The sequence below is a fragment of the Cheilinus undulatus genome, linkage group 2, assembly GCF_018320785.1.
Source record: "Cheilinus undulatus linkage group 2, ASM1832078v1, whole genome shotgun sequence".
In the NCBI taxonomy this organism is placed as follows: domain Eukaryota; kingdom Metazoa; phylum Chordata; class Actinopteri; order Labriformes; family Labridae; genus Cheilinus; species Cheilinus undulatus.
Genome location: NC_054866.1, coordinates 4878774 through 4904929, shown reverse-complemented (window position 1 = coordinate 4904929; position 26156 = coordinate 4878774). Strand labels below are relative to the sequence as shown.

Sequence of the window (26156 nt, the reverse complement as noted above, 5' to 3'; positions counted from 1 at the left end):
ACATACCACCAACTCTTAATTTTATGCTTTGCAAAGCCAGCAGGCTTCATCAGTGTTGGACGCAATGACAAAAAAAATGTAAACGACGTGCAAAGATTGTGGGAAATGTAGGATTTCACAGAAATTTCATAGGAAACTACTACGCGGCAGGATGCTCAACTATGGAAGCTCTGATGACTGTGGACAGTCCGCACAAAGTCCGCTCAAAGTACGCTCAAATATGTTCAAACCTTAACCCTTTACCTTAACACTAAAGACCTAGAGGTCCCTGGTTCAATCCCGGTTTCAGCAGAAACAGAGGAACTTCCGTTCCAAGCCCTTGTGTGGAGAAGTTGAAGCTTTAGCTCCAACGGCACGATAGGAAAACGTGACTTCCTTGGTGCCACATCATTGTGCCCTTCCACTTTTCTGTGTCACTTCCTGTCCATCAATATTCTTTTTCCCAATCCATTCCTGTCATTTTTTGCCGAAATAGCTCAGTTGGGAGAGTGTTAGACTGAAGATCTAAAGGTCCCTGGTCCCTGGTTCATTCCCGGGTTTTGGCACAAACAGAGGAACTGTCCTTCATATCCCAGTGTAGGAAAGTTTAAACTTCTGATCCATCTGCAACGAAGGAAAACATGAGTTCTGCGATGCAACATCAGTGTCCTTCCACTTTTCTGTTTCTTCTTATCTATGAATATGCTTTATCCCAATCCATCAGTGTGTCGCTTCCTGTCCATGAAAATTCTTTTTCCCAATCCATTCTTTTCCTTTGGTGCCAAATATCAGTTGGGAGAGTGTTAGACTGAAGATCTAAAGGGCCCTGGTTCAATCCCGGGTTCAGCAGAAACAGACAATCTGTCCTTCATACCCTGGTGTGAGACTTTTTATACTTTTGCTCTATCTGCAACAAAGGAAAACTTGAGTTCTGCGGTGCCACATCAGTGTGTCCTTCCACTTATCTGTGGCGCTTCCTGTCCATGAACATGCTTTTCCCAATCCATTCCTGTTTTTTTGGGCCAAATCTCAGTTGGGAGAGCATGAGACTGATAATTTAAAGGGCCCTGGTTCAATCCTGGGTCTCGGCAGAAACAGAGGAAGTGTCCTTCTTACCCTGGTGTGAGAGTTATTGTACTATTGCTCTATCTGCAACAAAGGAAAACTTGAGTTCTGCAGCACCACATCAGTGTGTCCTTCCACTTGTCTGTGGTGCTTCCTGTCCATGAATGTTCTGTTTCCCTATCCAATATTGTCATTTTGTGCCGAAATAGCTCAGTTGGGAGAGCGTTAGACTGAAGATCTAAAGGTCCCTGGTTCAATCCCGGGTTTCGGCAGAAACAGAGAAATGGTCATTTCATGCCCTTGTGCGGGAAAATTCAACCTTTAACTCCAATGGCACGATAGTAAAATGTGACTTCTGCGGCACCAAATCAGTGTGTCGGTTCCTTTCTTTGAATATTCTTTTTCCCAATCCATTCCTGTTTTTTTGTGCCAAATCTCAGTTGGGAGAGCGTTAGACTGAAGATCTAAAGGGCCCTGGTTCAACCCCGGGTTTTGGCAGAAACAGATAAACTGTCTTTCATACCCCAGTGTGGCAATGTTAAAACTCCTGCTCCATCTGCAACAAGGGAAGCATGAGTTCTGCAGCACCACACCAGTGTGTCCTTCCACTTGTCCGTGTCAGTTCCTTTCTTTGAATATTCTTTTTCCCAATCCATTCCTGTTTTTTTGTGCCAAATCTCAGTTGGGAGAGCGTTAGACTGAAGATCTAAAGGTCCATGGTTCAATCCCGGGTTTCGGCAGGAACAGAAGAACTGTCCTTCATACCCCTGTGTGGCAATGTTAAAACTCCTGCTCCATCTGCAACAAGGGAAGCATGAGTTCTGCAGCACCACACCAGTGTGTCCTTCCACTTGTCCGTGTCAGTTCCTGCCCATTAATTTTCTTTTTCCCAATCCATTCCTGTTTTTTTGGGCCAAATTTCAGTTGGGAGAGCGTTTGACTGAAGATCTCAAGGTCCCTGGTTCAATCCCGGGTTTCGGCAGAAACAGAGGAATGATCATTACAAGCCCTTGTGTGGGAAAATTCAACCTTTAGCTCCAACGGCATGATAGTGAAATGTGAGTTCCGCGGCGCCACATCAGTGTGTCCTTCCACTTTTCTGTGGCGCTTCCTGTCCATGAATTTTCTGTTTCCCTATCCAATATTGTCATTTTGTGCCGAAACAGCTCAGTTGGGAGAGCGTTAGACTGAAGATCTAAAGGTCCCTGGTTCAATCCTGGGTTTCAGCAGAAACTGACAATCTGTCCTTCATACCCCAGTGTGGCAATGTTCAAACTTCTGCTCCATCTGCAACAAGGGAAGCATGGGTTCTGCAGCACCACATCAGTGTCTCCTTCCACTTGTCTGTGGCACTTCCTGTCCATGAATTTTCTTTTTCCCAATCTATTCCTGTTTTTTTGGGCCAAATCTCAGTTGAGAGAGCGTTAGACTGATGATCTAAAGGTCCCTGGTTGAATCCTGGGTTTCGGCAGAAACAGAGAAGTGTCCTTCTTACCCTGGTGTTAGAGTTATTATACTTTTGCTCTATCTGCAACAAAGGAAAATGTGAGTTCTGCGGTGCCACATCAGTGTGTCCTTCCACTTGTCTGTGGCACTTCCTGTCCATGAACTTTCTGTTTCCCTATCCAATCCTATCATTTTGTGCCGAAATAGCTCAGTTGGGAGAGCGTTAGACTGAAGATCTAAAGGTCCCTGGTTCAATCCCGGGTTTCGGCAGAAACGGAGGAATGGTCGTCATGAAAAGCGGCATGTGAAGTGTATCCCGGATCCCCCTGGTGTGGTTTTGTACACGGAGACCGGAAGCCTCACCAAGGGAGGAGTTCTGCTGAAAACCTACCGGTGTGCCAGGGGATCAACTTCCCTGGAGTCGTTTCACTGCCACCTGAATCGATTCATCCCAGGTTTGTAACATATTTTAATGCTGTTTTTTTAATCAGATCTAAGAGTAGCATTTTATTTGTCCATTGTTTAAAAAAAAAAACAAGGGTGAGAAGAGCCCACAGAGACTGGCCTTGTAATTAAAGTATGGTCTTTTTGTTTGTTTTTACGTTTTTTCCTTCCTTGAGAAAAACTACTTATAGTCAACATCATATCCTTTTTGTTTTTTTAGGGAATAGTGCCAACGACCTCAATTTCCAGATTTACCTTCTGGAGGGCTTAAACCGTTGGAACCAGGACCGGGCTGCTGTTGCTTTCACAAGTGAACCTCCAACCCTGCGTACTTACTCAGGGGAGTTGGTTCATAATGTCAACAGCAACTTTGAAATGGTGTTTGGAAGGAAGTTAATCCCAGAGTTCAGACCATCTGCAAAGTACACAGGTAAAGTTGAATGTATGCTTAATGTTTGTTAAACTTTGGGATTTTTTTCCTTCTAAAATTTCCTTGGGTTATAATTTATTTTTACAGGTGAGCTCATTGGAGTCCAGTGCTTGCTGAGGCAAAACAACGCACCCTTACAGTCAATGCAGCCAGACAGTGAGGAGACATCTCAGTTACTGGACCAGCTGGATGTAGATGAGACATTAGAAGAAGATGAGGGATTTGGGGACATCTTAGAAGAGGCTACAGTTGCAGATCTTCTGGTTTTGGACAACACCACAGATGTGCTCTGCTCCCAAACAGCAGCCCATTCATCAAGTGCTCCATCACCCCTGCCTCCACCAGATGCATCTTCCCCACAGCCTCCAATGGCTGTGTCTCCATTCCTTCCTCCAACTCCATGCACATCAAGCCTGCACCCTCCTTTGCCTGCATCCAGCCAGCCTGCTCCTCTACCCACATCCAGCATGTCCCATCCTCTGCCCACATCCAGCCAGCCTCCTCCTCTGTGCAAATCAAACCTGCACCCTCCTTTGCCAGCATCCAGCCAGCCTCCTCCTCTGCCCACATCCGGCCATCCTCCTCCTCTGTCTACATCCAGCCTACCTCTATTTACATCAAGTCTGCACCCTCCTTTGCCTGCATCGAACCAGCCTCCTCCTCTGTCTACTTCCAGCCTACCTCTATTTACATCAAGCCTGCACCCTCCTTTGCCTGCATCCAACCAGCCTCCTCCTCTGCCCACATCCAGCCAGCCTCCTCCTCTGTCTACTTCCAGCCTACCTCTATTTACATCAAGCCTGCACCCTCCTTTGCCTGCATCCAGCCAGCCTCCTCCTCTGCCCACTTCCAGCATGCCCCATCCTCTGCCAGCATCCAGCCAGCCTCCTCTTCTACCCACATCCAGCATGCCCCATCCTCTGCCAGCATCCAGCCAGCCTCCTCTTCTGCACACATCCAGCCAGCCTCCTCCTCTGCACACATCCAGCCAGCCTCCTCCTCTGTCTACATCCAGCCTACCTCTACCACTGCCTTCATCCACCCTGCCTGCATCATCTCTGCCTCAGCAAGCTGCTTCTATTCCTGACCATCCACCACCTTGCTCTTCACACCAGGGTGTAAGTGATTCTTCCTATCAAGATTGACACTAAATACACTTGAAATAAGTATACTTTACTCTGAACTAAATCTTCAATAGAATTTAAACATGAAATATTGCAAAGTGCTTAAAGAAAGACTTTTATCTTTTTAGGCTGTGGATGAGCGCAACATTCCTGGGATGGATTGTGTGGATGAGCTGGCAGAGTACCTGGTGGAGGTGCGCACAATGACAGGCTTGACACTAACAAACCAGCAGGCAAGTACCATTGTGGGTCTCTGGCAGAACCTGGCGCAGTTTGACAAGGACAGGATTGTGTACGCTGCTCGCCACAGGGACCGTCTTCTAACGGGGCGTTTTAGGTCCCCAAAGAAAAAGGCGGATTTCACCCCTGGGGTAGACAGCACAAAACGGTGTGTCCTTGGCTCAAGTGGTTCACCTGCCCAGTGGCCTGATTGCTGTCGCGTTGTGGAGCAGGTATTTGTCAGGCTGTGTAACATTCACAAGAGCCCCCAAAAAATAGGAAAGCACAGCCTTTCCAAATGGTCCTTGATCCTGGAGGACTACAGAAAAATTAGGCAGCTCATACTGTCCAATAATATTGTGATGCAGCAAACAACCCTTCAGCTTGTTGAAGTCAACCAGAACACTCTCATACAGTGGCACAATCGACGGCTCAAGGGTCAGGAGGTATCAGTGCTGCTCCAAGGGATCCAACTGCCTGAGGCACGGCCATTGGCAAGAGTACCCCTGCTGCCAGCGCAGATACGGCCAACACTACCTCCACAACACCAGCAGCATAAGCTGCATGTGTATCACATGCCAGCCAACACAGCTGGGCTGGCAAAAACAAAGTTTCGGCGGATCCAGCCTGCTGTTACTGTCACAGCTCCATCACCACAGCCCCCACACCCTCATCTCTCACAGCCCCCTGTATCACTTACAGGTTATTCAGCTGTTTATGGGGCACAACCCAGGCTGGCACCTATACATCCAAAGCCAACACTGGTGAGAGCACTGTTTGTTGAGTCCAGTCCTCTTCCTGGACCATGTGCTAGCAGTGCAGCTGGGAGCTCTGCAAGGGAGGAAGGAGAAAAAAAAAAAAAACGCAGCTACAGTCGGACTGTGACATCAAATTCTTGTAGAAGTTGCGGGCTGTTTCGCACCAAAGAGACAGGCCACAGCCAGTATCGCGGCAAAATATATTGCCCCAACACAGAAAAAATCAGCAAAGAAGAATGGCTGAAAAAAAATGTCAAAATAATGACCTAAATGTATGTATAAATGTATTGTTTAAACATTGTTTTGTAATATAGTTTATAGTAATGTAAAACTGAAGATTAGTATTGTTCTGAGGGCTGTCACTTCCTTCTTCCATGTTTTCAGTTCTACTCGGTTAAAAGACACGTTAAATGTTGCACCCTCCTTTTCCTTTTCTTGGATGTTTTAGCGCAGCTCAGCTATGATTCCGGACAGCCTAGAAAGTATTCACAGTGATACTACAGTGCAGTTATCACATAATATTACACTTCAGTCACAATTTTGATATTGTTCAGGATTTAAACATTTTGCAATACACTGAATATTACAATACTTTATATTGTGATATATTGCTATCTATACCATTTTTCTTTTGTCAAGATGCATTAGGCTTGCACTTATATTTGTTGTATTTATGCAGGATTTTATTTTAATGTGGCACTGCTTGCAAACCCCATGTGTCATGTCCATCTTGCTCATGCCCTAATTGCATTCACAGTATCCTTTTCGTGATGCAGGCATATTTGTTTTACAAACTTTGTCCTGCTCTCTGAATGTCACCTCTGCTGACCTCACTGGACAAAGGGCACCAAAGCATCATCAAGTGGACAGAAAAAGCTATTGATTTTGTTTTGCAGTTCCATAGAATTCAGTCCAATTTAGCAATTAATTTGAGAAAAATACTCCAAGCAGTGAATTAAGGCTACTAAACATTGTGCCAATGTTTTCTTTTATGTGTATTTTCATCATAATGAGGAAAGAAAGCTGTTTAAAGTGTTGCTGTCAGCATAGTTTGCTCAGCATGCAAACTGATAAGGTGCGGTGGGAGATGAGTAGGACAGAGTGTGTAATTTGGCACAGTATTAGGTAAATACATGTACAAATGTATGAATAAGTGCATGTTTATGTAAATATTAATGTATATTTAAGTGTATATATATACACTTATATATGTGTGTATATATATATATGTTTGTGTGTATTTATAGTTATATTAATCTTTATGTTAATATGTGTAAATCTTCTTCATAAAGACATTTAAATGTACCCTCCTACTGTCCCTTCTTTAGACCTCAACCTGCAGCTTTGTTTATTCAACTAGAGTGACATTCAGAATAACATCATCTTTCTCATGTGATAATGCTTAAGTAATAGTTTTATTGTATTTTATTGTTTAATTTTAAAAGCATGGTAGAGTTTAATAGTTATAATTTGCACTCAAGTAGTCATTTTAGATAACAATTGTATGCATTTTGACTGCTACATAATAAATAGAGGGCAAAATGACCGCTTTCTTGCTATACTTTTTATTAATTTTTATTCATTCAGCAGTATCCAGATTAAAAAGTCTAAGAGGTGAGATTTAAATGCTCTTGAGTGCACAAGTGATAGAAAACAATGAAATATCTGACAATGCAGTTCATAGCATTTACCTTGATTTCAGGTACCGTACAGGTAAGAAGACCGCCTAAATTAACTGCTTTAATTTCTGATAGGATATTAGGGAATTGGGGTTTTCCTTAAATGATTGTCTATATAACATAAGTAATAGTAGGCTAATTAAAAACCTTTAAGCAGCGATCGAAGCTGTGTATATGAATGTTAAGATACACAAATTACAAACATTTTGCTGCAAAGAAGTCGTAGTTTATTGCATACAATTTTGACTTCAAAACAAACAGCATTTGCTGGAAGAGGTGACATGAACTCCAGTTGCTTCGAGCGGGATTCGAACCCATGCTTTCCCTGGTTTCTCTCTCTCTCCTCTCTCTCTCTCTCTCCCCTTTCTCCCCCCCCCCCCCCCCATTTTTCCTTCTTCTTCCCCCTCTCATACAGACAATTGTTCCCCAGCTTCGGCAGAGTTGGGAGAGCATAAGACTGAAGATCTAAAGGTCCCTGGTACATCAGTGTGTCCTTCCACTTTTCTGTGGCGCTTCCCGTCCATGAATTTTCTGTTTCCCTGTCCAATATTGTCATTTTGTGCCAAAATAGCTCAGTTGGGAGAGTGTTAGACTGAAGATCTAAAGCTCCCTGGTTCAATCCCGGATTTCGGGAGAAACAGAGGAATGGTCGTCACAAGCCCTTGTGTGGGAAAATTCAACCTTTAGCTCCAACGGCACGATAGTAAAACGTGACTTCTGCGGCGCCACATCAGTGCGTCGCTTCCTGTCCATAAAAATTCCTTTTCCCAATCCATTCTTTTCCTTTGGTGCCAAATATCAGTTGGAACAGCGTTAGACTGAAGATCTAAAGGGCCCTGGTTCAATCCCGGCTTCAGCAGAAACAGAGGAACTGTCCTTCTTACCCTGGTGTGAGACTTTTTATACTTTTGCTCTATCTGCAACAAAGGAAAACTTGAGTTCTGCGGTGCCACATCAGTGTGTCCTTCCACTTATCTGTGGCGCTTCCTGTCCATGAACATGCTTTTCCCAATCCATTCCTGTCCTTTTGTGCCAAATATCAGTTGGAAGAACGTTAGACTGAAGATCTAAAGGTCCCTGGTTCAATCCCGGGTTCAGCAGAAACAGAGGAACGGTCCTTCATACCCTGGTGTGAGACTTTTTATACTTTTGCTCTATCTGCAACAAAGGAAAACTTGAGTTCTGCGGTGCCACATCAGTGTGTCCTTCCACTTGTCTGTGGCACTTCCTGTCCATGAACATGCTTTTCCCAATCCATTCCTGTCCTTTTGTGCCAAAATAGCTCAGTTGGGAGAGCGTTAGACTGAAGATCTAAAGGTCCCTGTTTCAATCCCGGGGTTTAGGCAGAAACAGACAAATGGTTGTTCCAAGCCCTTGTGTGGGAAAATTCAACCTTTGGCTCCAACGGCATGATAGTAGAACGTGAGTTCTGCGGCGCCACATCAGTGTGTCCTTCCACTTGTCTGTCTTGCTTCCTGTCCATGAATTTTCTGTTTCCCTATCCAATTTGTCTTTTTGTGCCGAAATAGCTCAGTTGGGAGAGCGTTAGACTGAAGGTCTAAAGGTCCCTGGTTCAATCCCGGGTTTCAGCAGAAACAGACAAACTGTCCTTCATACCCCAGTGTGGCAATGTTAAAACGAATGCTCCATTTTGCAACAAGGGAAGCATGAGTTCTACAGGACCACATCAGTGTGTCCTTCCACTTGTCTGTGTTGCTTCCTGTCCATGAATTTTCTTTTTCCCAATCCATTCCTGTTTTTTTGTGCCAAATTTCAGTTGGGAGAGCGTTAGACTGAAGATCTAAAGGTTCCTGGTTCAATCCCGGGTTTCGGCAGAAACAGAGGAATGGTCATTACAAGCCCTTGTGTGGGAAAATTCAACTTTAAGCTCCAATGTGTGTCTATGTCCAGTATGTCCTTCCACATTTTTGTGGCACTTCCTGTCCATGAATTCTCTGTTTCCCTATCCGATATTGTCTTTTTGTGCCGAAATAGCTCAGTTGGGAGAGCGTTAGACTGAAGATCTAAAGGTCCCTGGTTCAATCCCGGGTTTCGGCAGAAACAGAGAAATGGTCATTTCAAGCCCTTGTGTGGGAAAATTCAACCTTTAGCTCCAACAGCACGATAATAAAATGTGATTTCTGCGGCGCCTCATCAGTGTGTCGCTTGCTTTTAATATTCTTTTTCCCAACCCATTCCTGTTTTTTTGTGCCAAATCTCAGTTGGGAGAGCGTTAGACTGAAGATCTAAAGGGCCCTGGTTCAATCCCGGGTTTCGGCAGAAACAGAGGAACTGTCCTTCTTACCATGGTGTGAGACTTTTTATACTTTTGCTCTATCTGTAACAAACGAAAAAAACATGAGTTGTGCCGTGCCACATCAGTTTGTCCTTCCACTTTTCTGTGGCACTTCCTGTCCATGAACATGCTTTTCCCAATCCATTCCTGTCCTTTTGTGTCAAAATAGCTCAGTTGGGAGAGCGTTAGACTGAAGATCTAAAGGTTCCTGGTCCAATCCCGGGTTTCGGCAGAAACAGAGGAATGGTTGTTCCAAGCCCTTGTGTGGGAAAATTCGACCTTTAGCTCCAACAGCACGATAGTAAAACTTGACTTCTGCGGCACCACATCAGTGTGTCGCTTCCTGTCCATGAAAATTCTTTTTCCCAATCCATTCTTTTCCTTTGGTGCCAAATATCAGTTGGGAGAGTGTTAGACTGAAGATCTAAAGGGCCCTGGTTCAATCCTGGGTTCAGCAGAAACAGAGGAACTGCCCTTCATACCCTGGTGTGAGACTTTTTATACTTTTGCTCTATCTGCAACAAAGGAAAACTTGAGTTCTGCGGTGCCACATCAGTGTGTCCTTCCACTTTTCTGTGGCACTTCCTGTCCATGAACATGCTTTTCCCAATCCATTCCTGTCCTTTTGTGCCAAAATAGCTCAGTTGGGAGAGCGTTAGACTGAAGATCTAAAGGTCCCTGTTTCAATCTCGGGGTTTAGGCAGAAACAGACAAATGGTTGTTCCAAGCCCTTGTGTGGGAAAATTCAACCTTTGGCTCCAACGGCATGATAGTAGAACGTGAGTTCTGCGGCGCCACATCAGTGTGTCCTTCCACTTGTCTGTGTTGCTTCCTGTCCATGAATTTTCTGTTTCCCTATCCAATTTGTCTTTTTGTGCCGAAATAGCTCAGTTGGGAGAGCGTTAGACTGAAGGTCTAAAGGTCCCTGGTTCAATCCCGGGTTTCAGCAGAAACAGACAAACTGTCCTTCATACCCCAGTGTGGCAATGTTAAAACTAACACTCCATCTGCAACAAGGGAAGCATGAGTTCTACAGGACCACATCAGTGTGTCCTTCCACTTGTCTGTGTTGCTTCCTGTCCATGAATATTCTTTTTCCCAATCCATTCCTGTTTTTTTTTTGTGCCAAATCTCAGTTGGGAGAGCGTTAGACCGAAGATCTAAAGGTCCCTGGTTCAATCCCAGGTTTCAGCAGAAAAAGACAAACTGTCCTTCTTACCATGGTGTGAGAGTTTTTATACTTTTGCTATATCTGCAACAAGGAAAATGTGAGTTGTGTGGTTCCACATCAGTATGTCCTTCCACATTTTTGTGGCACTTCCTGTCCATGAATTTTCTGTTTCCCTATCCAATATTGTCATTTTGTGCCGAAATAGCTCAGTTGGGAGAGCGTTAGACTGAAGATCTAAAGGTCCCTGGTTCAATCCCGGGTTTCGGCAGAAACAGAGGAATGGTTGTTCCAACCCTTGTGTGGGAAAATTCAACCTTTAGCTCCAACAGCACGATAGTAAAACTTGACTTCTGCGGCACCACATCAGTGTGTTGCTTCCTGTCCATGAAAATTCTTTTTCCCAATCCATTCTTTTCCTTTAGTGCCAAATATCAGTCGGAACAGCGTTAGACTGAAGATCTAAAGGGCCCTGGTTCAATCCTGGGTTCAGCAGAAACAGAGGAACTGTCCTTCATACCCTGGTGTGAGACTTTTTATACTTTTGCTCTATCTGCAACAAAGGAAAACTTGAGTTCTGCGGTGCCACATCAGTGTGTCCTTCCACTTTTCTGTGGCACTTCCTGTCCATGAACATGCTTTTCCCAATCCATTCCTGTCCTTTTGTGCCAAAATAGCTCAGTTGGGAGAGCGTTAGACTGAAGATCTAAAGGTTCCTGGTCCAATCCCAGGTTTCGGCAGAAACAGAGGAATGGTCGTTCCAAGCCCTTGTGTGGGAAAATTCAACCTTTGGCCCCAACGGCATGATAGTAGAACGTGGGTTCTGTGGCACCACATCAGTGTGTCCTTCCACTTTTCTGTGGCACTTCCTGTCCATGAATTTTCTGTTTCCCTATCCAATATTGTCATTTTGTGCCAAAATAGCTCAGTTGGGAGAGCGTTAGACTGAAGATCGGAAAGTCCCTGGTTCAATCCCGGGTTTCGGCAGAAACAGACAAACTGTCCTTCATACCCCAGTGTGGCAATGTTAAAACTAACACTCCATCTGCAACAAGGGAAGCATGAGTTCTACAGGACCACATCAGTGTGTCCTTCCACTTGTCTGTGTTGCTTCCTGTCCATGAATATTCTTTTTCCCAATCCATTCCTGTTTTTTTTTTGTGCCAAATCTCAGTTGGGAGAGCGTTAGACTGAAGATCTAAAGGTCCCTGGTTCAATCCCAGGTTTCAGCAGAAAAAGACAAACTGTCCTTCTTACCATGGTGTGAGAGTTTTTATACTTTTGCTATATCTGCAACAAGGAAAATGTGAGTTGTGTGGTTCCACATCAGTATGTCCTTCCACATTTTTGCGGCACTTCCTGTCCATGAAAATTCTTTTTCCCTATCCAATATTGTCATTTTGTGCCGAAATAGCTCAGTTGGGAGAGCGTTAGACTGAAGATCTAAAGGTCCCTGGTTCAATCCCGGGTTTCGGCAGAAACAGAGGAATGGTTGTTCCAAGCCCTTGTGTGGGAAAATTCAACCTTTAGCTCCAACAGCACAATAGTAAAACTTGACTTCTGCGGCACCACATCAGTGTGTCGCTTCCTGTCCATGAAAATTCTTTTTCCCAATCCATTCTTTTCCTTTGGTGCCAAATATCAGTTGGAACAGCGTTAGACTGAAGATCTAAAGGGCCCTGGTTCAATCCTGGGTTCAGCAGAAACAGAGGAACTGTCCTTCATACCCTGGTGTGAGACTTTTTATACTTTTGCTCTATCTGCAACAAAGGAAAACTTGAGTTCTGCGGTGCCACATCAGTGTGTCCTTCCACTTTTCTGTGGCACTTCCTGTCCATGAACATGCTTTTCCCAATCCATTCCTGTCCTTTTGTGCCAAAATAGCTCAGTTGGGAGAGCGTTAGACTGAAGATCTAAAGGTCCCTGTTTCAATCCCAGGGTTTAGGCAGAAACAGGCAAATGGTCGTTCCAAGCCCTTGTGTGGGAAAATTCAACCTTTGGCTCCAACGGCATGATAGTAGAACGTGAGTTCTGCGGCGCCACATCAGTGTGTCCTTCCACTTTTCTGTGGCACTTCCTGTCCATGAATTTTCTGTTTCCCTATCCAATTTGTCTTTTTGTGCCGAAATAGCTCAGTTGGGAGAGCATTAGACTGAAGATCTAAAGGTCCGTGGTTCAATCCCAGGTTTCGGCAGAAACAGACAAACTGTCCTTCATACCCCAGTGTGGCAATCTTAAAATTAATGCTCCATTTGCAACAAGGGAAGCATGAGTTCTACAGCACCACATCAGTGTGTCCTTCCACTTGTCTGTGTTGCTTCCTGTCCATGAATATTCTTTTTCCCAATCCATTCCTGTTTTTTTTTTGTGCCAAATCTCAGTTGGGAGAGCGTTAGACTGAAGATCTAAAGGTCCCTGGTTCAATCCCAGGTTTCGGCAGAAACAGACAAACTGTCCTTCTTACCATGGTGTGAGAGTTTTTATACTTTTGCTATATCTGCAACAAGGAAAATGTGAGTTGTGTGGTTCCACATCAGTATGTCCTTCCACATTTTTGTGGCACTTCCTGTCCATGAATTTTCTGTTTCCCTATCCGATATTGTCTTTTTGTGCCGAAATAGCTCAGTTGGGAGAGCGTTAGACTGAAGATCTAAAGGTCCCTGGTTCAATCCCGGGTTTCGGCAGAAACAGAGGAATGGTCGTCACAAGCCCTTGTGTGGGAAAATTCAACCTTTAGCTCCAACGGCACGATAGTAAAACTTGACTTCTGCGGCACCACATCAGTGTGTCGCTTCCTGTCCATGAAAATTCTTTTTCCCAATCCATTCTTTTCCTTTGGTGCCAAATATCAGTTGGGAGAGTGTTAGACTGAAGATCTAAAGGTCCCTGGTTCAATCCTGTGTTCAGCAGAAACAGAGGAACTGTCCTTCATACCCTGGTGTGAGACTTTTTATACTTTTGCTCTATCTGCAACAAAAAAAACTTGAGTTCTGCAGTGCCACGTCAGTGTGTCCTTCCACTTGTCTGTGTTGCTTCCTGTCCATGAACATGCTTTTCCCAATCCATTCCTGTTTTTTTGGGCCAAATCTCAGTTGGGAGAGCATGAGACTGATGATCTAAAGGTCCCTGGTTCAATCCTGGGTTTCGGCAGAAACAGAGGAAGTGTCCTTCTTACCCTGGTGTGAGAGTTATTGTGCTATTGCTCTATCTGCAACAAAGGAAAACTTGAGTTCTGCAGCACCACATTAGTGTGTCCTTCCACTTGTCTGTGGTGCTTCCTGTCCATGAATTTTCTGTTTCCCTATCCAATCCTTTCATTGTGCCGAAATAGCTCAGTTGGGAGAGCGTTAGACTGAAGATCTAAAGGTCCCTGGTTCAATCCCGGGTTTCAGCAGAAACAGACAAACTGTCCTTCATACCCCAGTGTGGCAATGTTAAAACTAACGCTCCATCTGCAACAAGGGAAGCATGAGTTCTGCCACACCACATCAGTGTGTCCTTCCACTTTTCTGTGTCGCTTCCTGTCCATGAATATTCTTTTTCCCAATCCGTTCTTGTTTTTTTGGGCCAAATCTCAGTTGGGAGACAGTAGACTGAAGGTCTAAAGGTCTCTGGTTCAATCCCGGGTTTCGGCAGAAACAGAGGAACTGTCCTTCTTACCCTGGTTTGAAAGGTATTATATTTTTTCTCTATCTGCAACAAAGGAAAACATGAGTTCTGCGGTGCCACATCAGTGTGTCGGTTCCTTTCTTTGAATATTTTTTTTCCCAATCCATTCCTGTCCTTTTGTGCCAAATCTCAGTTGGGAGAGCATTAGACTGAAGATCTAAAGGGCCCTGGTTCAATCCCGGGGTTTCGGCAGAAACAGACGAATGGTCGTTCCAAGCCCTTGTGTGGGAAAATTCAACCTTTGGCTCCAACGGCATGATAGTAGAACGTGAGTTCTGCGGCGCCACATCAGTTTGTCCTTCCACTTTTCTGTGGCGCTTCCTGTCCATGAACATGCTTTTCCCAATCCATTCCTGTCCTTTTGTGCCGAAATAGCTCAGTTGGGACAGCGTTAGACTGAAGATCTAAAGGTCCCTGGTTCAATCCCGGGTTTCGGTAGAAACAGAGGAATGGTCCTTCCAAGCCCTTGTATTGGAAAATTCAACATTTAGCTCCAACAGCACGATAGTAAAACGTGAGCTCTGCGGCGCCACATCAGTGTGTCGCTTCCTGTCCATGAAAATTCTTTTTCCCAATCCATTCTTATCCTTCTGTGCCTAAACAGCTCAGTTGGGAGAGCGTTAGACTGAAGACACCTAAAGGTCCCTGGTTCAATCCCGGGTTATGGCAACAACAGTGAACTGTTATTCCAATCCCTTGTGTGGGAAAGTTCCAGTTTTAGCTCCGATGGCACAATAGGAAAACGTGAGTTCTTCAGCACTACATTAGTGTGTCCTTCCACTTCTCTATGTCGCTTCCTGTCCATGAAAATTCTTTTTTCCCTATCCAATCCTGTCCTTTTCTGTGGAAATAGTTCAGTTGGGAGAGCATTAGACTTAAGATCTAAAGGTCCCTGGTTCCACTCGGGTTTCGGCAGAAACAGAGAAGTTGTTGTTTCAACCTCTTGTGTTACTGAAAAGAAAACTGTTAAATTTTTGATCTGCTGTGGTCGCCAGAAATTTACCGTAAAAAAATGGTGAAAATGTATAACACAAAATGGTGTAATCATTCTCCAACCGTAATTATTACACTACAAACCCTATTATTTTTTTATTGTTAATTTCTGTGAAGAAAAATCAGTATTATAAACATACATATTTAAATTTGCTGTGAAAATAACAGTTGTACTGGAACCATTTTTACAGTAATTTGCTGTAAACAGTGCAGCTTTTTTATAACACTTTCTACATTGCTTAACAGTAAAAATCACGATAACGAAATAAACCTGTTTACAGTAAATTACTTAAACCTAAAATACAGTCTATCTCAGTAATAAAAACAGTACATCTGTATGATGTTTAACGATGTTTTATGCTAACTACTTAAATTTTACGGTAAATTACTGGCAGTTGTGGTTGCCAGAAATTTACTGTAAAGAGTACGTAGTTGATCATGCAAGGTCGTAAGCAGGTGGGCAGGTGTGTGGTCTCCAGTGATCTGACAGTCTGGCTGAGTCGTCTAGTGTGTGCATTCAAAGTATTAAAGATGAAAAATATTTGGAAATTGTCCTGAAGTCTGTGGTCTCTCACAGTTTTAAAATCGTTTCAGATTAAAAAATCATCTAGTGCGTGGCTGGCCTTAGATGAAGATCAGAACACATTTTTATAACCAATTTATGCCGTAATCCAAGAAATCCCAAAGGGTTCACATACTTTTTCTTGCAGCTGTAGAATTAGCACATCAGAAAACAATGCACAGCATGCTTTGCAGATAATTTCTAGAACTGACAGAATATGGTGAAGAAAAGCAAAGGTGGCCATAAGTGCCAGCTATTACATAAGCAATCACCTCATAACAGTCAATTACTCTTTTCTGTAATTAATTATAATGAAACAGTTATGACCAATGAATTGCAACTCACTCTTCCTCTACCCTTTAGCGGCACTTGCCTCCACTTAAAGATCCAAAAATGAAGACAGTAAGTAGGCTATTGCACATTGTATGGTAATTACTACTGATAGTCAGATGAGATTAGTGTTCAGTTGGTTTTCAGTTCTTGCAATAAGGTTTCAGGTAAAAATGATAAACACTAAGAATGCACCAGTCTAATCCAGAACCGAATGGCTGGGGAATGTGCTAGTCAGCTCTGTGCTGCTGTTTACAGCGGGCACGTGCATGCTATCCTGCCCCGCCCTCAGCTCTCTAGCAGACTGCTGCTGAAACAACAGCAAAGGCTGAGCAGTACTGTCAGGGCCCCTGGACTTTGGAACGACCTGCCCTGGAATATAAGGCTAGCAGATTCAGTAACATCTTTTAAATCACTCCTTAAAACTCACTTTTACAGAATTGCTTTTATGTGACACTTCCTTTAACCTTTTTTTTAATTATCACTCTTATTTTTGTCTTATTGCTTATGATGTGGTGTCGTCTTATTTATGTGTATACAGTTTTATTTTCGATTCATATCATACTGTCTTTTCCTGGATATTTTCACATTTTAGTGTTTTGACTGCCTTCAGGATCATCTATGTGTCTATGTACCTCGCATTCCTTCCAACTGTGCTATTTTCATAGACTTCTGTGTTTCAGTTTGTTTTGATCTTCTGTTTGATTATCAAGACTTTTTCTGTCTGGTTTATTGCTCATTTGTTCTTTGTTTTTTGTGAATCCCTGAGTTCCTGCTCTGTTAAAGCACTTTGTAAACATATGTTTTTAAAGGTGCTATATAAATAACGTTATTATTATTATTATTATTGTTATTATTAGTTTAGGTGAACTGCCACCTTATCATGGTGGTGGGGTTTGAGTAGCCCAATAAATTATGAAACTGTTTTGATAGCGACAATTAGTTTTTGGTAGTTTCCTAAGGCACATTAGTCTCAGGGGAAGGTACAGATGAAGTGCCATTCAAAGACCTGATCTGTATTAGAAGCAACATTGGCTGAAAGGGAAACCAGATCACCCTCCTGGAGCCAGACCTGTGTGTGTAAGTGGGTGTGGGGTTGTGTGTGTGTGTGTGGGGGGGGGGTTGTTCCACACATGCAAACGTCCTGTCAGTCAAACTGTGTTATGTCATTCGCAGTCACAGGACACTGAGCCAATTTACTCACTCAAGCCAATTTGGTACCCACGATCTCTCCATGGGGCCCAGTTGGGTCCATCATCTGCAGGAAAAACCATTGGTGTCAGGTGAATTGCAGACCAGGTGGCAGGCGAAGGCAGTGGCCTTGGCGCTCTGAACCCCAGGTGCCAGGAGTAAAATTTGAAGTGTGTTAATGTACCACTGGTGTTGACTGGGTCAATAGCACTATAACCACTCAAAGCCCAAGTATCAGAGCTGAAAGAGCTGGATCAGTCAATCCCCAATAAAAGCTGATAAGGAAAAGGAGGTTTACGTTGACAAATTGAAATAATAAAGTAAATTGTATTTATAAAGCAGCATTTAAAGTGCCAGAATTATGGAATTAAAATCCTATCTTTATTCGAGAGCATGCTCTAATGTTTGAGAGCAAAGCCTTTTAGTTTTGAGAGCATTTTTCATATTTGAGAGCAGATTTACATGTTTTGAGAGCAAAACTTTGTCATTTTGTACTCAGATTTTTCCTCTCAAACCTTGTTTGTGCACTCACATCTCTTTTCTCCTCTCGGATTTCTTCTGCCCGCACACAAAACAAAACTGCTCTCAGCCAATAGGAAGGAAGTGAGTATCAATAATTATGAGATACCGGGGAACCCCGGTGTTCTGAGTGACAGACATCTACATTACCGCTGAGCTAATGGACAAGTTGATGACATAGGCATAGTTTACGTAAAAAGCGAAGACGACACCTTAAGTGGCTGGAAAAATTGATAAAACACGTATGTGTACAAAAGTATACAACATCTACTACTGCACTGACAAAAAAACCTGTTTAACCAATAATTAGATTTAATAAAGCAGTCAAACTGATGCAAAAACGATAGTCTGCTGGTTTCATTAAATTTCCCAGACATGAGCTGAACAACAACTTTTTTTTTTTTTTTTGCTTGAATCACATTTTTTTGCTCTCAAATGCCATTTTTTTGTTTGACACTGAAGAAGTTTGGTTTGAATCTTTTTGACACAAATCTCATTCCATACCTACTGTCTGATAAACAAAGATCTCGTGGAGGTGAAGCCTTTACGAGCTTAAAAAATGGCAGAAGAGTGGGTATGTCTTTTTAATGTATATTTTTCACATTGTGAAACTGATGTAGTCAGGGCTTGACGTTCACTTTTTTCTCACCAGCCACGGTGGCTAGTGGTTCTGCAAACTTACTAGCCACTCAGTATTTCCACTAGCCACAACTTTGGTGTTTGGTAACTCTGAGCTATATGCCAAATTTGGTACAAAGGATATGATGTGACAAACGTGCTCTACTGTCTCTCACCAGTATGGTCAACATCAGCTCTCCTCTTAATAAAGCGCTTCTCCCTGTACATATGAAACAGCACACTACTGAGATATGGGTCAGACTGTTAGAGACAGTCATCTAAGAGTCAAAACTCTTAGATTTTTATTTTCGTAACGGGTATCAAGTTTATGCTAAAATTAAAATACTGTTAAACGGCTGTTTATTAGAAAAAACTACAGCAGATTACAAGAACATCTCTAATTTTCACTCTGACAAATCTCCATCAGAGAATATTAAGTGTCCAACTTCTCCTGTCCTCTGCTCTATACTGTATGGAGGAAATGTTTTCATATGTGTGTCTAATAATTAAAATATCTCCACAAATAATAGATGACTTACATTTGGTGGTGAAGCTCACATTTGAGAACATTAAACAACAGATGTATAATATAAGAAAAAAAAAATCACTGTTTAGTTAAATTTTCTTGGACTCCTAAGTGATCAGTTACAGACTTTTATCCTTCTGCCTCTGTTTCTCACTGCCTCAGTGAACTGATTTAAAGTTTCAGAGTTTCTCTCGTCTTTTATAAACGTTAATTATCGATTTATGGCAAATTTATAATTTACCCTGAATATACAAACGTTTAAAAGTTTCAATAACATTTAAAGTATGCGCACCTTTACGGAGGTTTTTGTCGTTTAGATCGCCCTCAACAAACAAAGAATATATATGGAGTATTAATTAAACCGCCCGCCCTGGCTCGCATGAGAGACAGAGACACACAGCTGGAGAGCACACACACATAAACGGCGCTGACGCACATGGACAGAGAGGCACTTTAAAGCAGAAAGAGAAAGTTCAGGTCTGAGTTTATCCTGCAAATTCTGAAACATTTTCCCTAAACAGATAGAAGCCTTCAGTCAAACCAACACGTCAGTGCGAGTGTGTGTCTGTATGTGAGTGTCGCGTTTGTGTGTGTCATACAGCATCACAGCCCTTGGCGCTGCGTAAAATACGCACGAATGGATGAAGAGACCAGCTACTTTTCAGTTATTTTGGAGGGAAATTTGAGCTTTTATGCGCCAAACAGCCTCTCTGTAACAAGTCTGAATCATAAGGGCTAACTGACTAGCACTTTCAGGGTGACGCATGAGTTGTGACGCTGATAAATTCAACCCGCCATCGTGGCTAGTTAGAGTCACGCTGCTACCCGCAACGGCAGAAATCCACCCGCATTTGGCTGGTCGGCGGGTGTCAATGTCAAGTCCTGGATGTAGTTGACCCCTTTCATATAAATTTGTAATGAGGCTGTTTATTTTACTTTACCAGGTTAGAATTAGAAGTCTCACCCTGGAGCAGAGATGACTCAAAGATCTTCATCACCATCCAGGGTTCACAGCCATCATCATACATGTTTGTTTTTAATACACTTATTACTCTGGACATTTACATACATTTCACTTTTTAGGTTCCAGGTTATCATGTTTAATTCCTATTTTTTCACTGTGTAAATTTATTTTTTCACTTTAATACTTGATCTTGCCTTATACCTTAGTTTTACCTTGAGCGATTTGAACACTTGCTATACTTTTACTTTTTTCTCTTAGCATTGTTAACTACTTGTAGATAAACTTGCAGTTAAAACGTTTTTACTTAAGAGTAAAATTAAATCATAAATGTGCAATTTATATGTTTCAAGCCATTCTTCACATAAATCAATAAAACATACTTGTCATTCTCTCTTATGTAAGAAATCACTGTCACTTTGTTTAATACATCACCAAGTACAATGCTGCATAAAAGATGAGAAAATATGGTCCAAAAGTATTTTATTAGATAAAACAAACAGCATTTTTGTGCATAAGATCTGGTTCTCAGCTAGCTGTCTTAGACAGCTGGAATAAAAAATGAATGCTTGTCCTATGAGATCTTCAGTGCAGCAGACTGGGACATGGTCTGGAGGTAGGAGTACAGCTCTAGGAGTTTAGTCTTCATCCATGGTTTAATAGAGTTTCACCGCTGGAAGTTCATCCCACCATTGCTCCTTCTGAAGATCACCACCTGTCCTGTTTAAACAAAAATGAAAGACACAAAAGAAATCAGAATGCACTGATCACAGTCCAATGCCTGTAAATTCAACAGTGTGGCTATAGATTATCTGTGCTGTATTTCAAGGGTCTTGCTGTTGTATTGAGCACTCTGACATAAATATAACATAGATGAAGCTGCCCTCTTTATTATCTGTTTAGGGTCACAGGTGTTTTCTGATCACTACCTAGGAGTAATAAAGTTGGAATTAACTTAATGGATCTGTAAATAGAACAAATGGGCTAAAACTTCCAGTGAATGCATGCTATGAAGACAATTTAATCGTTTATGCAATTACAAATCTATTGTCTCTAAACCAGTATCTATCATGATGCCAAACATTCGCTGTCATTTATTCTATAGCACAGAATAATGATACTTAAAACTGAGGGGAAAGGGAAATAACTAAAACTGGCTCCTCTTTCAGGTAAGTTTAATATGTTTACACATAATTACTTTAAAACCACATTCGTGCTGAGCAAGCTACAGAGGTGAGTGCAGGGTATGAGCAGGAGACTGTTACCTTCTCTGATTAGCTGGTAAAATTAAAAACTAAAACAGAGTAAATCATGCGACCAGCTGGGCTCTGGAACAACGCTTCATAGCGGGGTGTAATGTATGTCCATATAATCCTGAATTTCCCCAAACCTCCTAACTCAGGGTAATGAGCCCTCAACAGCAGTGCCTCAACAAAGCTAAATCATACAGGGGACATTTATACTATTTAACAGTTAAATTTCTTGTTGCAAGACAACATAGCATAGTAAAGAAAAAGGCCAGTTACCTGTCCAGGAGAGAAGCAGTCAGCCCTGCATCTGAAATGAAACTTTTCAGCTCCCAGGCTTCCTCAGATGGCACGCTGCGCCGATATTTACTCTTGTTTAATTTCCTGCTCAGTCCTCTTCTCTCCGAGCGTTTGCAGAGTTAGTCGTGTTTTTACCGGTATGCTGATAGCTGTGTTAGCAAAAGAAAAAACTAGAATATTGTCTTTCTTCCTTGAGTGACAACTGTCAGCCATTTTCTGGCATTATCAATGCGGTCTACTTCTTCAAACACATTCACGCAGTGAGAACTCCTCGACAAGTCAGGGTGAGGGAGTAAGCCCTGCCCTTCAACCAATCGGGGTAGACAAGTCAGAGGCGAATCTGATTGGTCGGTGATACCTGAAGCAGTGGAGAACTTTTGACTTCTGATTACTCAGGCATATGGAAACACAGGGATCTCACAATAGTTTCATTTTACTCCTATCATTAAGAGCTCTATATGAATGTATGAACATTTGATCGAGCTTAAATAGAACAGAAAAAATATTAGCACTGGTTAGCATAAAGTTACCAATGGCATCTTTAAGTGGTGCTAGAGCAGGAACAGATGGGAGATACACGGGAGAGGAGCCGCCCCTACGGGACGCTCGGCTCAATCTAGCGAACCCCCCTAGCAACTATGCAGCATTACCATGATTGGTCATGATGCTCACTTCCTATTGGCTGAGAGCAGTTTTGTTTCGTGTGTGAGCAAAAGAAATCCAAGAGGAGAAAAGAGACACGAGCGCACAAACAAGGTTTTGAAGGAAAAATCTGAGCACAAAATGACAAAGTTTTGCTTCAAAACATGTAAATCTGCTGTCAAATATGAGAAATGCTCTCAAAACTAAAAGGCTTTGCTCTCAAAAGTTGAAACTTTGCTCTCAAACATTAGAGCATGATCTCGAATAAAGATAGGATTTTAATTCCATAAAGAAGCCCCAAAATTTTAGCTTTACAGCATAATCCCACAAATGAGGTTACTGATTGGATGCGTGTTCGCACGTGCATCTTAAATCTCACTCACTTTTATCAACCACAATGTTATAGCTGTCACCATACCAGAATTTTCAAAATTTACTAGCTAAAATTCAAAGCTATCAATACCTTTTAAAATGCCACTGCAACAAAGAAAGCCCTCCTGGGCAACCAAAACATAAGGATTTAATTCTTTTTTTATTTCTTACCAACACATTAGAATAGGTCACTAAATAAACCTAAATGAGACATATTCTAAATAATAAAAGGTAAAATGAGTAGGAGCTTGTAAATAAAATACATACCTCTATTTCCTCTAAATTATCAATGTAATGTATCATAAGTCTGAGGATGCAGGGTTTTAGTTGCTGTTTGTACAGGGATGTGAAGCTCACAGTCAAAAGTCTGCAGGTTAGGGTGGAAGAATAAAGATTTTTAGAGTTCAGGTGACATTGCTGTACCTGTCATCTCTCAGTCACATAGACTGACATTGACATGTGCATTGAAATGAGATTTTAACCCTTGTGCCCTCCTCGGGCATTTTTGGCCATTTTTCTCATTTTTTATTATTATTTTTTTTTAATTTGTGATAATTTTGTCTATTTTACAGCTTGTGGCATGAATTTTTACAGGAACTTTTCTTTCTAGTTAAATTTTTGAACTCCAACATGTTTTACTCTTAAATGTCATTTATACTCTCTCAGTGAATTTTGTTCCCTCTGGACACCTTCGAGGCAAAAATGTACACGTACGAAAACTGCTATTAAATCACCACACATCAGTATTTTTTTTTCATAAATCTCTTAAACAACTTTAGACCTACTCAAAACTACCAAACATTCAATCATTTTCAAGATTTTAACCCTTTAAATGCCAGTTTGATTATTTGAAAAAATTACATTTTTCACTACAAAAAACACAAAAAGTGAATTATTTTTCATAAAATTAATAGTGGAAAGAAGGAGCTTTGGTGCTGATGAGATTCTTGGATGGGTCAAAGATTAGCAACAAAATTGATTTGATTGCACTTGTATTTTTTATGTAGTGCCAGCTTTAACATTAGGGCACCCTCTGGACACTTTCAAGGCAAAAATGTACAAGTAAAAAAAAAAAAAAAAATTATAATAATAATAATAAATCCCTTTAACAACTTCAGACTTGCTCAAAACACTTAAATATTTGACATTTTATAACTGACACCAGCAGGTAACACGTGGAGATGTTCTCAAGTATTTTAGACAGCTGACATTTTTTAAATCTCCTACATTCAACATAACACAAATGTGACATAGTCAAGTGTCCTCTTTTGTTTTTTCATATCTATTTCAGAGTTCATCAGGCACATTTTTATGCAGTAATATGAATGTCAAAATGTTTACTCTAAGCAGAGCTCATACAGCTTTATACAAGCATGTGTGATATTGTATGACAGTTTCTTAAGCTTTGTTTATAGACTGATGTGAATTACAAAATGAGCTAATTTGAACATAAACCAAATTGGAATTAATTTATGTAAACCAGGGCTGTCACAGTATACCAGTACTGATGATAATAGTGGTATTAAAAACTAAAATATCAATAACATGTTAAAAATGTGCATATGATAATATCGTGTAAATGATCCAGTGCCACTCCAGCGCTGTCATGAGCGCTTATTTTTTTTTAATAAGTGTATCAATGTAACAGATCATCAACTCATCTAACCTCTGCACCCCTCGTTCGTGAAACCGTCCAGCCTCACTTCGCCACTCTCTGTCTCTGTCTCCATGTGAGCCCCCGGCATACGCACACTGGGAGCCCAGCAAGACGTTTAGAGGAAACAAGTTTTCCTTTTCCTCGTTCACACAGCTCTTAACGGACAGGATGTAGAGGTAGAGCCCTGCGTCGGACAGCTAACACTCTACCTGCCCATTCCCCCTGATTTCCTGACCATTAACACCTGCTGGTGCGTTTGTGTTATCCCTCTCTCCCACCTGCACCCACAACATGTGCGTCCAATTCCCCTGGAAGTCTGACCATCCATGTAATGCACTGAATGACAGAAGCTGCGTTCAGGTTAAGAAATTCTAATACTGCGTTCACTTAAGCACTGCCCTTTACAAGTAAGGTTTTTTCACTGTTCTAAACCAAGTTTTCTCACTGAATGAATCACGAAAGAAAAGTCTCACATCCTCGTCAGCTACAACGCTCTAAAAACATCAGCAGCTGGCAGCCGGGACTAATTTAACTGGGCAATATTGATAAGAGTAACATCAGGGTGATATTTACAGACTACATCCTTTGTTTTTTAAGCCGTAGGTGGAATTATTTTCCTGATCATTGTTCGCAAGTGCCAAAGAGCTCAGCACTCCATCAGCTCTCTCTGAGAGTTTGTTTTTACTCTGTTTGCTCCTTTCTGTCCCTGTCCTTGTCTGTAAATTAAATGCTTTATGCAAAGAGGCCAGTTTTTATGGATAGAAGGAATTTCCCCTCAAATAACAGCATGTTGGCTCAGTATCTCTGTGCCAGTCCCTTCCTGTGCATCATGAGGTGCATCAGAGCAGTGGAGACGCTCATACTGTCTGCAGCACTATGAGGAGCGTTAAAGCTTCTGTGCGCATTTAAAGAAATTACACTATGCCTTGTTTACAAACTTAAACAGTTTTAGTGCAAAAATTAAATTCAGACCTGATCCCACCACAGCTATCTAACTTTTTTCTTTTAGTAGAGCTAACAGGATCATTCTTGTTTAAAAACTGCTGCAGGTGCTCTTAAAATAGGTCTGTAATTAATGACTTCCTAATGTGTTTATAACCCTACGTTTCTGACACTGTTTTGGCATTATGATGTGTAAATCCTGTGTGGTGGATAAGTTTATCAGTCAGAGGGGGAGCCATGGGGGGGCTTGTGGGGTCTATGTCCCTAATGTTTTCTTAAAAGCCCTGAATCTTTACCTCTGGTGAAAGTACGTTATCTCTGATTACTGATGAATGAAAAAGAAATATCTTGGATTTTGATAACAGATTGACCCTGCTGATCACAACATGGAAATTTCATTCTTGTTGCCAAAATGAAAAAAACCCCAAATAAGATGTTTTTTTTTTTACTCTGAAAGCTTTAAAGCACATGCTACAGAATAAATAAAAACCTTACTATTAATATTTCTGCATTTTTTAAAGAAATATGACCCTCTGCAATGACACAGCAGCTGCAGTACTTCCTTAGACAGCTGTTTTGAGTGTAATGCATCGACCAAAAGAGAGAACACAACATAAATAAAGATAAATTTGATTATTTGTCCCATTATTTAAATTTTTATTGATATCGTGTGAATATCGTTGTCATGACATGTTTTGCCCATGATAACCGTGAAGTGAAAATCTAATATCGTGCCAGCCCTACTGTAAACCATGGTCATGTAATGAAGTGATTTTATTTTGTTTTATTATAATCTTGATTTTCATTTATTAAGGGGTCGCCAGTTTTCTATTTCCTATAATAGGGTTTCCTATTGGGAAAGCTTCAATAGGAAACGTTTGAGAAAAGGCAGAGAATTTGAAAAAAAACTTGGAGTGGGATTGGATGAACGTTCTTTCTGTCACATCTCTACGGGCCAATAAGAGCAACAAGGAAAAAAAAAAAAAAAAAAAGGTGTACACGCACATCCAAACCTAGGT

At 41.7% G+C, this 26156-nt stretch overlaps 23 non-coding genes across 23 annotated transcripts; all 23 read left to right on the top strand.

Annotated features, from left to right (window-relative positions):
- The first annotated feature begins 465 nt into the window (after positions 1–465).
- On the top strand, positions 466–545 carry trnaf-gaa. Its single transcript has one exon. It is a non-coding gene; the product is annotated as a tRNA-Phe (tRNA).
- A 698-nt stretch (positions 546–1243) lies between these two features.
- trnaf-gaa lies at positions 1244–1316 on the top strand. Its single transcript has one exon. It is a non-coding gene; the product is annotated as a tRNA-Phe (tRNA).
- Positions 1317–2200: 884 nt separating this feature from the next.
- On the top strand, positions 2201–2273 carry trnaf-gaa. The gene has a single exon. It is a non-coding gene; the product is annotated as a tRNA-Phe (tRNA).
- Positions 2274–2687: 414 nt separating this feature from the next.
- On the top strand, positions 2688–2760 carry trnaf-gaa. Its single transcript has one exon. It is a non-coding gene; the product is annotated as a tRNA-Phe (tRNA).
- Positions 2761–7705: 4945 nt separating this feature from the next.
- On the top strand, positions 7706–7778 carry trnaf-gaa. Its single transcript has one exon. It is a non-coding gene; the product is annotated as a tRNA-Phe (tRNA).
- A 638-nt stretch (positions 7779–8416) lies between these two features.
- trnaf-gaa lies at positions 8417–8490 on the top strand. The gene has a single exon. It is a non-coding gene; the product is annotated as a tRNA-Phe (tRNA).
- Positions 8491–8663: 173 nt separating this feature from the next.
- trnaf-gaa lies at positions 8664–8736 on the top strand. The gene has a single exon. It is a non-coding gene; the product is annotated as a tRNA-Phe (tRNA).
- A 393-nt stretch (positions 8737–9129) lies between these two features.
- On the top strand, positions 9130–9202 carry trnaf-gaa. Its single transcript has one exon. It is a non-coding gene; the product is annotated as a tRNA-Phe (tRNA).
- Positions 9203–9354: 152 nt separating this feature from the next.
- On the top strand, positions 9355–9424 carry trnaf-gaa. Its single transcript has one exon. It is a non-coding gene; the product is annotated as a tRNA-Phe (tRNA).
- Positions 9425–9599: 175 nt separating this feature from the next.
- On the top strand, positions 9600–9672 carry trnaf-gaa. Its single transcript has one exon. It is a non-coding gene; the product is annotated as a tRNA-Phe (tRNA).
- A 397-nt stretch (positions 9673–10069) lies between these two features.
- Positions 10070–10143, top strand: trnaf-gaa. The gene has a single exon. It is a non-coding gene; the product is annotated as a tRNA-Phe (tRNA).
- Positions 10144–10316: 173 nt separating this feature from the next.
- Positions 10317–10389, top strand: trnaf-gaa. Its single transcript has one exon. It is a non-coding gene; the product is annotated as a tRNA-Phe (tRNA).
- Positions 10390–10806: 417 nt separating this feature from the next.
- trnaf-gaa lies at positions 10807–10879 on the top strand. Its single transcript has one exon. It is a non-coding gene; the product is annotated as a tRNA-Phe (tRNA).
- Positions 10880–11275: 396 nt separating this feature from the next.
- On the top strand, positions 11276–11348 carry trnaf-gaa. Its single transcript has one exon. It is a non-coding gene; the product is annotated as a tRNA-Phe (tRNA).
- A 174-nt stretch (positions 11349–11522) lies between these two features.
- Positions 11523–11595, top strand: trnaf-gaa. The gene has a single exon. It is a non-coding gene; the product is annotated as a tRNA-Phe (tRNA).
- Positions 11596–11770: 175 nt separating this feature from the next.
- On the top strand, positions 11771–11840 carry trnaf-gaa. The gene has a single exon. It is a non-coding gene; the product is annotated as a tRNA-Phe (tRNA).
- A 172-nt stretch (positions 11841–12012) lies between these two features.
- trnaf-gaa lies at positions 12013–12085 on the top strand. The gene has a single exon. It is a non-coding gene; the product is annotated as a tRNA-Phe (tRNA).
- Positions 12086–12482: 397 nt separating this feature from the next.
- trnaf-gaa lies at positions 12483–12556 on the top strand. The gene has a single exon. It is a non-coding gene; the product is annotated as a tRNA-Phe (tRNA).
- A 173-nt stretch (positions 12557–12729) lies between these two features.
- On the top strand, positions 12730–12802 carry trnaf-gaa. Its single transcript has one exon. It is a non-coding gene; the product is annotated as a tRNA-Phe (tRNA).
- Positions 12803–12977: 175 nt separating this feature from the next.
- trnaf-gaa lies at positions 12978–13047 on the top strand. The gene has a single exon. It is a non-coding gene; the product is annotated as a tRNA-Phe (tRNA).
- Positions 13048–13219: 172 nt separating this feature from the next.
- Positions 13220–13292, top strand: trnaf-gaa. The gene has a single exon. It is a non-coding gene; the product is annotated as a tRNA-Phe (tRNA).
- A 637-nt stretch (positions 13293–13929) lies between these two features.
- Positions 13930–14002, top strand: trnaf-gaa. The gene has a single exon. It is a non-coding gene; the product is annotated as a tRNA-Phe (tRNA).
- Positions 14003–14642: 640 nt separating this feature from the next.
- trnaf-gaa lies at positions 14643–14715 on the top strand. The gene has a single exon. It is a non-coding gene; the product is annotated as a tRNA-Phe (tRNA).
- The last annotated feature ends 11441 nt before the right edge of the window (positions 14716–26156 follow it).